The sequence below is a fragment of the Chlorocebus sabaeus genome, chromosome 25 (genome assembly GCF_047675955.1).
Source record: "Chlorocebus sabaeus isolate Y175 chromosome 25, mChlSab1.0.hap1, whole genome shotgun sequence".
NCBI classification, from domain to species: Eukaryota; Metazoa; Chordata; class Mammalia; order Primates; family Cercopithecidae; genus Chlorocebus; species Chlorocebus sabaeus.
This window is the reverse complement of record NC_132928.1, coordinates 60,819,538-60,831,798: the sequence shown is the minus strand read 5'-3', so window position 1 is coordinate 60,831,798 and position 12,261 is coordinate 60,819,538. Positions and strand designations below refer to the sequence as shown.

At 39.0% G+C, this 12,261-nt stretch overlaps 1 long non-coding RNA gene across 1 annotated transcript in view; it reads right to left on the bottom strand.

Annotated features, from left to right (window-relative positions):
* Nucleotides 1-11,320, bottom strand: part of LOC140710207 (uncharacterized) — a 98,921-nt gene extending 87,601 nt beyond the window's left edge. The window contains exons 1-2 of the long non-coding RNA XR_012091146.1: nucleotides 11,125-11,320; nucleotides 6,863-6,984 (exon numbers count right to left, since the gene is read on the bottom strand). This is a non-coding gene — a long non-coding RNA (uncharacterized lncRNA). The remainder of the gene's footprint in view (nucleotides 1-6,862; nucleotides 6,985-11,124) is intronic.
* Nucleotides 11,321-12,261: the final 941 nt, after the last annotated feature.

Below are 12,261 nucleotides of genomic sequence, written 5' to 3'. Positions count from 1 at the left end.
GCATTATTTACAATAGCTTAGCTGTGGAAACAAACTAAATGTCCATCATTGGATAAAAGGATAAAAAAGGCATAATAAATATTTATACCATATCCATATATCTGTGAATATTATTCTGTCATAAAAATGGAAAATTCTGACCAGGTGCAGTGGCTTATGACTGTAATCCCAGCACTTTGGGAGGCCAAGGTGGGTGGATCACCTGAGGTCGGCAGTTTGAGACCAGCCTGACCAACATGAAGAAATCCTGTCTCCTCTAAAAAAACTACAGAATTAGCTGGGCATGATGGCACATGCCTGTAATCCTAGCTACTCTGGAGGCTGAGGCAGGAGAATCGCTTGAACCCGGGAGGCAGAGGTTGCGGTGAGCTGGGATCACGCCATTGCACTCCAGCCTGGGCAACAAGAAGGAAACTTTGTCTTAAAAAAAAAAAAAAAAAAAAAAAAAAAAAAAAAAATTCTGTCATAAGTGACCATGTGGATGAACCTGAGGACATTATGTTAAACGAAGCAAGCCAGTTAGAGAGAGACAAATAATGCATGATTCTACTCATATGAGGTATCTAAAATAGTCAAATTCATAGAAGCAGTGAGTAGAATGGTGGCTGCCAGAAGCTGAGGGGAGTGGGAATGGAAAGTCGATATTCAAGGGGTATAAACTTTCAGTCATACAAGATGAATAAGTTGTAGTGACCTGCTGTACAACAGTGTGCCTATAGATAATAATACTTTATTATCCACTTTTAAAAAGTCATTAAGAGGGCAAACTTCATGTTAATTATTCTTACAACAATAAAAGGAAGGAAGGAAGGAAGAAGAGAAAGGAAGAAAAAGAAAGAAAACGGCAAGGAAGGAAGGGAAACTCATAAGAAATAGAGATATTGCTGGCTGGCAGAAAATGACAACTTTGAAAACCTAAAATTAATTTATTTAAGTAACCAAGATTTTATTGTCATAAAACAAAAACAGAGTGCCGTAATAAAGAAACATTGAGAGAAAGAGAAATATCTTGGAGAATTAAACATAGTAGAAGTTTACAAAAAAGTCAATATATGGGTTGGAAGATAAAGTTAAGGAAATATCTCTAAAATAAGATTAGATTAAAGATTCATCAGAAGATCCAGGAATTGAAGACCAGGAAAGTGGAGGGGCATGGTGGAAGTGTGAAGATTATCAAAGAAATGTTATAAGAAAACTTTCAAAACTGAAGACATAAGCCTGACACAGAAAGGTCTACTAAGAGCCCCTTATTATAAATGAAAAATGACTCACATCAAAGCATATCATTAGAGAATTTCAGAACACTGTCAAGACATTCTCACTGCTTCTTGAGATAGGAAAACAAATCAAAACCAGGTCACATACAAAAGACTTGAAATCAGAATGGTACTGAATTGATCAACAGCAAAGCTAGACTACAGAAGATAATGGAGAAATGCCTCTTAAATATCGAGTAAAATTTAAATTCTAACCCTTCAGGGCCCATATAAATGACCACTCAATTATGGGAATATGAAAAGATTTTCATTTATAGGCAGTCTCAAAATATTTATCCCTATTATTCCCTTCTTAGAAAGTTGCTAAAGGATGTTTTCCATTTCTTTAAAAAAGGGAAATATGCAAAAAATAAGGAGGGACAGGGATTTAGAATCAAACAGGCAAGATTTACATAGAAAAAAAAGAGAAGACCCCAAAATACCCAGTTGTTTCACAGTCTGTTCAACAACCAGTGCAGCTAGGAGTAAGAGAATGGAAGCCTCCAGAGGGGATGTCTTTAAGAAAAACTAAAAATAATGCATAGAATTTGTGATAAACCTGACTATAATGAGAGGAATCTTACAGATCTGGTAGAGAATTTGGAAGTGAAAGGACACCAAAATCTAAGCAAATCATCATAAAAGCAATGATTACTCTCATTGAAATAGAAAAGCTAGATGAGAAATATAATGCAATGACACCATTGCCAGTGGCCCAGCTGTGATGGCTATTAATGTAAACATAACAATGTTGAGTCCTGAATATTGATATAACCAAAATTTATGATGTCAATATATTTGGAATAAATCTGCAAGTGTGCAAAGGGGACATGGAGCAAGAGGTCTAAATCCCTATTTTATATTGTAGGAAATCCAGTGTCTAAAATTGGAAGATCAAGAAATGGCAGTGTAAGTATTTATATAGCAAGATGAAGATAAATAACAGAAGAAACAGCTAAAAGAATGGAATGTTTACCTATAGGAGTAGAAATCAGAATTGGGGAAATGTGGGGTTGCTATTTTTCATTATAAACCTTGTAGTACTGTTTTAATTTTTAGGCTACATATATGTATTATTTCAATACAAATTTAAACATTAGTTACACCTTATGAAACAAGTTAAGTATATAAGAACTTAATGTTAGAGGGTTTTAAGATGTTTTGAAGCGAGTTTTTTTTTTCTTTTATATCAATTTGGACATGATCATATAGAAACCTAAATCTAATGACATATTTGAGAATAATCCAATTTTCTTCCTTTCACTTTTAAGAGTCATCATAACTCATGATCCTTTATCCCTTGCCTGTTGGGATGTTTCTGATGGTTCTAGCGAATGCTCAGTTTGGGAACTAGAACTTCAAAGCTTTCCTCTTGGCAGGCGTTAGGAGGATAATCACCAGAATAGGGCCAGAATGTTCTGAGCTAACCCCAAGCTCTCCCCCAGCATTTAGCATTCATTGATGCCATCATCACTCCAAAAATCATCACTCCATCTCATGTAACCATGAGATGCCAATAACTCAAGGAAAAACTGTGGAGCACTTGGAATGTTTTAGTTAGGTTTATTGATTAGAGACAATAAAACTTCTACCTCTTCCATTAGCACACTTCCTCAGAGTATACCTGATGAAAGCCTATTATGAAAGAAAAGCAATTTATTACATTTCCTGTTTCATATATTCCTAGAAATCTTGGGGAGGCAGGTGATATGCCAGAAATGGCAATAATCTATCAAACTCATTTTCAGGAAAATGAGGAGAAAGGTACATTGACTCTGGTACGTATTTATGTGTAAACTAAGAGGATATTGTCATAATATGGAGAGTTTAAGTGACAAATAGGTACAGAGACAGAAAGACATGCAGGGACATTGAAGGAAAAAAAAGGGGGAGAAGTGTATTAGTCTATTCTCTCACTGCTATAAAGAAATATCTGAGATTGGGTAATTCATAAAGAAAAGAGGTTTAATTGGCTCACGTTCCACAGGCTGTATAGGAAACACGATGCTGGCATCTGCTCAGCTTCTGCGGAGGCCTCAGGAAACTTTACAACCATGGTGGAAGGCAAAGGGGACATTAGACTGGAGTAGAGGAAGGTGCCACACACTTTTAAACAATCAGATTTCATGAGAACTCCATCACAAGAACAGCACCAAAGGGAGAAATCCGCCCCCACAATCCAATCACCTCCCACTAGACCCTACCTCCAACACTTGGGATTATAATTCCATATGAGATTTGGACAAAATCCAAAGTGGGGAAAGGTTATAGAGAAGGAAGAAAGAAATAGCAGGATTAAGGAAGGAAAAGAGAAGGGGAAGAATGGGAGAGATACAGGGTGAAACCATGTAGCATATGTGGCCATGTCCCCAGCCTCTCATGTTACCCGACATCTCAACAGCTCTCTCTGACCTGGCCCATTTGTCTGCAGCTTAGTAGACCAGGGTATTCCAACTTTACCTCACACTCTAATCTTTTCACACATGGCCAGAACATTTCTTTCATAGTTCTTCTTTTACTTGGCCTGGGACCATAGGCCCCAGATGCCGAGGGCAATAGGCCCCAGCTTCATCTGCTTTTTGATAAGTAGTTCCAGCCTTCCTTCTGTTCTAACTCTAGGGGAAAAGCAGGAGAATATACAGCAAGTCCTATTCATTCTGGAATGGCTCCATGTGCCTGATGAAGATCCTTGCTCTATCTGTAGTCAGGGATGCCATAATCATAAATACGGCAGAGGTTGTTAAGCTAAAAGCTAGTTCATGACAACAAGCAAAGTGATCTATACCACAGAACCCTACAAAAGGTCAGGGGGTGAGCCTTTATCCATGCATTGCACTATAACCAAACCCAACCACACTTACACTCACATTCCTCTCACCCTTGTGGGCCTGGTGGGTGAGAGGTGAGAGGGATCTGAGTATAAGTGTGGGTGCGTGTGGTGTAGTGCAGTGCATGGATATGTGTTCAAGTGTGCTTGTATGCGTTTCTCTTACCTCTGAGAGGTATCCTAATGTCTGATGGTCCTTGACTGTGAGTTCATGTATAAGGGAGAGGCTCTAAAAAGCCAGTTGGGAGCTCTGTCTGCATGGGCACAGCTTGGCAGTCAGTGGGCCTCACAAGGTGATTAGTCTAGGACACAAATGCATTTTTGTGAGATGAGATCAAATGTCCCCCAAAGATAGCTATGTCCTCATCTCCAGAACCTGTGACTGTATCAGGTTACATGGCAATAAGAAATTAAGGTTGTAGATGGAATTAAGGTTGCTAATCAGTTGACCTTAAAATAGGGAGATTTTCCTGGATTATCTGGGCTGCCCAGTATTATCACAAGGGCACCTAAAAGTGGAAGAGGTAATTAGAAGAAAGAATCAGACAGATGGCAGTGTGGAAAAGACTTGGTCTGATGTTGCTGACGTTGATGAAGATGAAAGAAGAGAGCCACAAACCAAGGAATGTGGGAAGCCTGTAGAAGCTGGAAAAGACAAGTGAACATGCTTCCCCAGATCCCCCAGAATGCCAACACCTTGCTTTTAGTCTAAAGAGGTCCATTTTGGACATTTGACCTGCATAAGTATAAGATAATTTGTGTTGGTCTAAGCTGCCAAGTTTGTGGGAATTTGTTGCAGCAGCAGCAAGCAAGTAATACACCCCCAATGAGGATGTGTATAGGCGTTTTCTTTTGCCCAGAAGTTTCTCCAGAAGAGAGCACATGTAATCCTGGTTTCTCAAAATCTGGGAACCAAGCAGGAGAAAAAGATAAGGGTTTTACCATACCACTCACAGACTTGTCTGTAAGCCCATGTTTCACGTGGCACTGCATCTCTCTCCAGCTCCCAGGATGGTGGCAGTTAATCTTGTTTTCAGTTCAATCTTACAGTCTTTTCTTCAGATGTACCTCCTTTCTCCAATTTCTGAGCCTTTATAGTGTTCTGTGGTATAAATCAGTTTGCTTGTTGCTGGCTTTCTTCACCCCCTCACTACATTTTAAAGTTTTATTTGCTTCATTACATCAAATCAGTTCTCTTTCATGAGTCCACCACCCATCAGCTAAAATGTATTGACATTTCTATCTGCTGTCACTGTCCAATGGGTTTAAAGGTTATAACATTGTTACATTTCATATTTATTTTACTGGGACTTCAGAAAGGAACAAAGACAAACAAGCCATTCGATTCATTATGTTGAACTGGGGTTCTTATTATCTCTATTTTGTATTGTATACATGAGAGAACTGAGACCATGAGTGGCTAAGCAATTTGTGAGATTTTAAATATAATTCTGGCTGACTCCCAAGTCCATGCTCACATGAATTTATAGTCTGAATCCGTTAGCATATGAAAAGCATTTGGAACTCAGCCTCCTAAATTGAACACTAGCAGCTCTGCGGTGTCCTGGTGAATGTAGGGCTCCACAAGAACATTTTGACTTGCTCAAAATGCATGTTATTAAATCATAAGGCACAGAAATTCCCTTGTATCTGAAAAGTGACTACCTAGATATGAACTATATCTCCTAACTCCCCCCATCCTCTAGAAAGCTCCATTCTAGAGGAATGTCAGTGGAACACGAGCAGACGTAAAGCATGTTATTTCTAGGCCAAAATCAAGAAGCAGGTTGACCTCTCCATTCTCTGCCTTCTTCCATCTGCCTATTGGAGGTTGATAAGTAACTGTCGTGAACTAGAGGTGAACTTCTGTTGTTTTAATCCACTGGTCATTTTGAGCTAGTTTGTTATAGCAGCTAGTATTAGCTCAACTCCCTGTGCTATATTTACGATGCAAAGCTAAAGCACTAGATTAGGGCAGCATTTATTCAGAGGCAGGAGGCCCTACCCTCTGCTAGGTAATTTGTACATCTACCCAAAGATGGGATGTTTTGCCATTTTCCAAAGGTGCTGTGTAGGTTAACGATGGCCCTATACTCATGGGGACAAAGCATGAGTTATTCCTCATGAATGAGGAAATTCAGTAAGTAGGAGCAAGAAGTCCACATTTAGTCTCTGCCCTTCGGATATATCATCAGTAGATATGAGAAACTAGATAGTTTAGAATGGTCCAAGTGCAGTGCTGAAGAATTGAATTTGATAATTAGAGAAGTCAATGGTGTTTGAAAAATCGTTTTGAAATCTTGGCTCTGAGTGTGAGAATGTGGTTTTTCCCTCCTATAGTTTAAAAGCTAACTCTGCTAAAACCCAGGAGGGATAGGAAATGAATCTGGTTACAAACCAAAAGCTAAATTGCCCAGCCTGATCTAATTCTTCCAGGAAAAGTGCAATGCAATGGGGAAATAAGGAATGGCTAGGCAGAAAATCCAATTAGTCTTTTGCAAACTGAGTTTGCTTACACTTTTTAAGTTAAAAATATTCTTTAACTTGCCCTTTTCCTTCTTATCCAAAACTACGGCCTGAAGGTTATGTGACGAAAATGCATTTTCATAAGCACCTTCATTTCACCATGAATTTATCTATAGGATACTGAGATCTTAGTCCAACATTTCCAGGGTCTGTCTTCAGTTGAGTCCAGGAATTCGAGATCAGCCTGGGCAATATAGAAAAACCCAATCTCTACAAAATTACAAAAGAATTAGCCAGGTGTGATGGTGTGTACCTGTAGTCCGAGGTACCTAGGAGGCTGAGGTGGGAACATCACCTGAATCCAGGAGGTCGAGGCTGCAGTGAGCCATAATCATGCCACTGCACTCCAACCTGGGCAACAGAGCAAGACCCTGTCTTAAAACAAACAAACAAACAAACAAACAAAAAACATGCTTATTATGTCTGGAGGCACAAATAGGCAGCCAGTTTTTCTGAGCCCTGGGAAGTAAACCCACAGAAAGATGATGGATACAATATGGTTCAGAGCATGGAAGTGTTCCTGCTTAACACGGAATTTTCCTGCTACAGAGGCACAAATAGTTCTTCTTTGATTTAAAGCAGTAATTACTTCCCTGGCTTGCCCACATCAGGCTGTCAGCCTTTGAGTACTGTTGCTGCTGTGTCACTGTCAGAATCAAATTACTAAAAAGGTCAGCATCATTAATATGTGGCTTGAAAGGAGTGAAAATGTCAGATAGAAAATCTATGAGCTTCTAGGGCCTTTCGTCAAAAACTTTGCTCTGGTTTATGTTACTGTTACTTCAAGGTATAAACCATCTGTGGAAGCTTACAAGCCATATGATTATCTAACCTCCTTGTTCCTGGATAGAATATACTTCTTGAGAATTCCCAGCCAGATAGAAACTCCTTGACATCAGAGATTATTCTTCTTTGGATTTCAGACAGCAGTTGCCTAAATACATTCACAAATACTTAAGCATACATTTATGTGTTTAAAACTTACACACAGCTGGAAATATTGTGGGAAATAAGGGTCCACGGCAGAAGTTCTGGGACTTAAAAACTTTAAAGAGCAGGCGAATAATTTCAGTTGCAATCCCTGCTGAACCACTGACACTTTGTATGATCTTAGAGCAGTCACTTAGAAATTACTAGCTTTTAAATTTTCTACAATGAAAATTGCTTTGTCTTTGATGTAACCAGAAAAAACAAACCTGTAATATGTAATTGAATCATAATATTCAGAATTTTTTTTCATATAATGAGACCCATTAACTGTCAGTTTGATACCTGATCTTAATTAGAAATTAAATTATTTCAGAACAATGATAAGTAGTGGTTCCTAAAATTGCTAAGAACTCTAGCTTATACATTAAAAGCACTGAATTTTCATTTCATCTAGTTTGATGCTGCTAGCGTGAATCATGACTGGATAATCTGTGTTTGCTTATTTTCTTGCTTACTTGTTTTTTTCCATCTCTCTAGGCCTCAATTTCCTTATTTTAAAAGTTGATATCCAAGGTCTTTTGTAGCTTTAAAATTCTATGATTCCAAAGAAGATAGTATAAATGTAGCAGCATGTAGTGTGTTTCAACCACCAGCTTGTCATAGTGAACAAAACCCCCACTATCTGAATCATCGCTTTAAGACTATGAGTTTCAGATTGGCTCCATGCTGCCATCTTTAAATATGTAACACCAGATAAAAGCAAGACATTACAATATAATTCTTTTTTTTTTTTTTTTGTCATTTGTTTATCAAGCAACTTAGCTACAGATTAGCAGACAGGGAACTCTTTAAGATTTAGGAACCAAGAATGGCCTATACTGGTGTGAGTATAATGTTTCAGAATATGTGTTGCCTGGGAAAGGAACAGTGATGACAAATTCCCCTTGCTTTACTACAATTTTGTCTAGAGTGGTCCTGGTTCTAAACTGACTTTGGAAATATAATAAAATGCATTAGTCAATATCAAAATTATTTATTTGCACTAGAAAAGAAAACAAGGATTAATATGATAAAGACACTTCACTAGTCATTATTACTACTAGTAGTTATAATATTACTGTAATCATTAATATATAATTATATTATTACTAATATAATACAAACACCTGTAGTAATTATATTAATAACTATATAGTATAAGATGTAGTAATTAATAATAATATAATTGCTAATAATACTTAGTATTAGAAGCAGAGGAGAGAACAAAGTCATGAAACATTAGTAAAAGGAGTTCAAAGGCAGAGAATTCCATCTTCTCACTTTCATATACATTTACTAAAATGTTGGACTCTTTCCCAGAGATTTTACATTAGCCTATTTCTCAAGATCTATATGAAATAACATTTATTCCATAAAATCATTGATCTTCCCCAAAAGATATGCTCTCTTTTCTGCATTCAATTATACAAGCACTTATTGAAAACTTAGTCTAAATCAAGCCCTGCGTTTGATGTTATATAAGAACCTTATTTACTCCCCATCACTCCATTTCCTGAAACCTTCATGGCATTTTGCTTATACTGATACTTAACCTTTTGTTTATATTTAAGACACGTATCATACTCTAACCTGATTAGGGTGCACTTGTTTGCCAGCTTTATTGCAAGCCTAACACTATCCTTTGGATATTATAGGTGTTCAATAAACATTTGGAGAATGACAATTGAGGCAGTAATCACTTCCATTTGTAGACCATTAAGCAATGAGAATAAGTACTTTTACCTCTAAAATTGTAATGCAATTGAATGAGAAAATACAAATTGATCTATAATAACTCAATTACATAGACCTTTGGGGATAAAGTTTGTTGCATGTGCTTCTATTACCAATGCAAATAAATAATTACACCTCTTTAAAACCATACTTAGGTTAAGTCAGGCAAAACAGCAATTCAGTCTCACCAACTGATCCACTAGCATTAGCTACAAAACTGCCCTTTGAATCAAATGTTCTTAAGACAGCTGAGGATCAGGGAGCTATGAAAACAACCTTGTAAATTTTCAGCCTTGCTTGTGCACGAAGAAAACTCTCTATAAATAACTCCCACAGACAAAATTCAAACTCTGCAAGCCTTGGGGAAAAGTCAGGGGATTATCTAAATTGACTTCCTGGGTGCAAATCTGGCAGAGATAGGAGATTTGAGATCAGCCCCACTGGTTGGGAATTTCCCTAAGCTATTTCATGTGAGTCCTGATTAGGTCTTGGGATGCCCCACTGAGGGCGGTTGCAATTTATTGTGCTCTAGACACCAATAGTGGCTAATAGAGGAACAGGGAATCTGGGCATAGGTAGCAGTGTGGGAAGGGTGGGAAGGAACTTTACCAAGATGTAACTAAATGTAATTAAATAGCTGACTATCCACTCTTAAAGCATTTTACCCTAGTTGTAAGCTAAAAGTTAGCCTGCAACATTTTCAGTGGATGCAGAATAACAGCCTCTTCTTGCACTGGCATCACCCTGTGAGAACTGGGATCCGTGGAACCAGGTGACGGGAACACTCAGCGGGTTGTATTGCAGGAGAAGAACACTGAGTTTAGGGAACCTGAATCTTTTCTAATTGGTCACTAAGCTTTCCTGGTCTTTGCTCTGGAGTGAGACGCTCTCTCCACTTTACAGGGTGTTTACTATACAAATGAACTAGAAGAGATCATTTGCAACAAAGTCCATGTCTCTGTTCACAAGAAAGGCAGAAATGTGAGACTCATGGAGAAATCTCTCCCAACACATGGCTCTTATCTTCTAAATGGCAAAGATAAATATATTGAATGAATCAAGGGATAAATGTGTGAAGTTAGATAGTAATTAGGGATATGAAAAAAATCATAGTTTGGGCATGAAGATTGATAAGGAAAGCTGTTTTCAATAGCTTTGTCAGGGAAGACTTTTAGGATCAGGTAACAGTTGAGCAGAGATCTGAATAAACTGAGAAATACAGACATGTAAATATTTGCCCAAAGAGCGTTATAGGCTTAAAGGCCTATATGTTAAGGCCAAACGCAGGAGAAGAATGTTTGATGTACAGTAAGAAACCCAGTGTGGATTGAGCAAAAGGGTGAGTAGGAGGTAATGAGGTTGGAGAGTGGGTTAGGAACCAGATCATGCCCTATGCCCAGACTGGCCCTATTATGCCAAGAGAAGAATCTTCATTAGATTCTAAGTTTGATAGGTTGCATTTTATAAGTAAATAAATGAGCCTGGGCAGCTGACCCAGGATCTCAAGCTGGGCTAAAGTCGCTAAACAATGAGAGGCCCCAGGTTCTCCAAGAGAAGCGCACAACCGGGACACATTGAAGGAACACAACTGCTTTGTCATTCACCACTCTTTCTCTAGTTCAAGCTCTCCCACACCCGGTCTCTTCCCCAGCGTCCATCTATCCATTTTTCTCTCCTATCTTCTAGTTCATTCTCTTTACACATTTCTTGTCTTGATAGCTCCTTGCTGCAATTCCCATTTCTCAAGTCTCCTGTCTTACTGCCCTTCCACCCCATCGTCAGTACATGAAAGCCTCTTCTCTCTCTCCTTACCATTGCATCTCCCCGTAACGATGGTCTCCCTCATTCTCTGAAGCCCCATGGTTGGTACATCTCTCATCAAGGAGCTGTGGGAAAAGAGAAGAGGCTTCCCTCCTTCACATGTTCAGGTAGGGGTTAAATGCCTTTCGCTTTTCAGGCTGAGGTCAGAGCATGGTACCCCATGGATATTGGGGGAAGGGAAGAATGAAGCCACGGTGTGGCTACATTCCCAGCCACACCGTGGTAGAAAGGACCTATTGTCCCCAGTCCCTTGTCAAGAGCCGTGCCAGCACTTGCAAACAGTGTCTGGCACATGGTAGGTGCTTTGCAAACGTTTGTGAATATAATGAATGTGCTATTATAATTATCATAGTTGTCTTGGAGTATATAGGGTGAACATTTACATCTTAATTAGGTAGTATCTCAAAGCTGTTTTTTTATTTTTTATGGGCTCAAGGATAAAAGTTATTTGCTTCATTTTGTTTTTTACAGGTAATGATTACCGTAGCAGCACAGAAGCCAGTTTCTGTGTTCTTACTACCAAACCGTAGAACTTGTGACAGACAAGATATAAACAGCATCATCTCAGGTGACATTTCTAGACAAAAACAACAAAGTAATGCATTGGGAGATCCAAAACAAATGGCAAGTCAGTTTACATCTCTAAAAGTTGGCTGCAGTAAATTCTCATTTTTTCTGACTTTCATTATAATTTTAAACACGTCTTCACCCCCCCCCCCCCCATGCATTTCTTGCCACTATGTCACCACCTGCCGTTAACCTGTCACTGGGACTGGCAGGCTGAGGTCAGTTTTGCTCCTTTATCGAACAACCCTCAAGGTCCTTCTAGGTGCAAAGAATTGGGCTAGGTTCTGGCACTCAGACCTGCTGCTCACCTGCAGAGAGCCAAAGGGTAGTGGAGGAGCGAACTTGTGCAGATAAGCACAGTCCAGGGTTGCAGGCCTGCGATGGGGATCCTCATGGGGTGCAACGAATGCCCAGAGGATGGGGGATCAGTTGTCCATAAAGGTGAAGAGTAGAGTTGGGAAAAGAGCCAGAAAGGGCTTTATGGAGTGTGTGACACTTTAGTGAGCTGCATTCTGAAGGAGAGGTGTTTCCTAGGTGGAAAGGTGCAAAAGCAGAAATAGA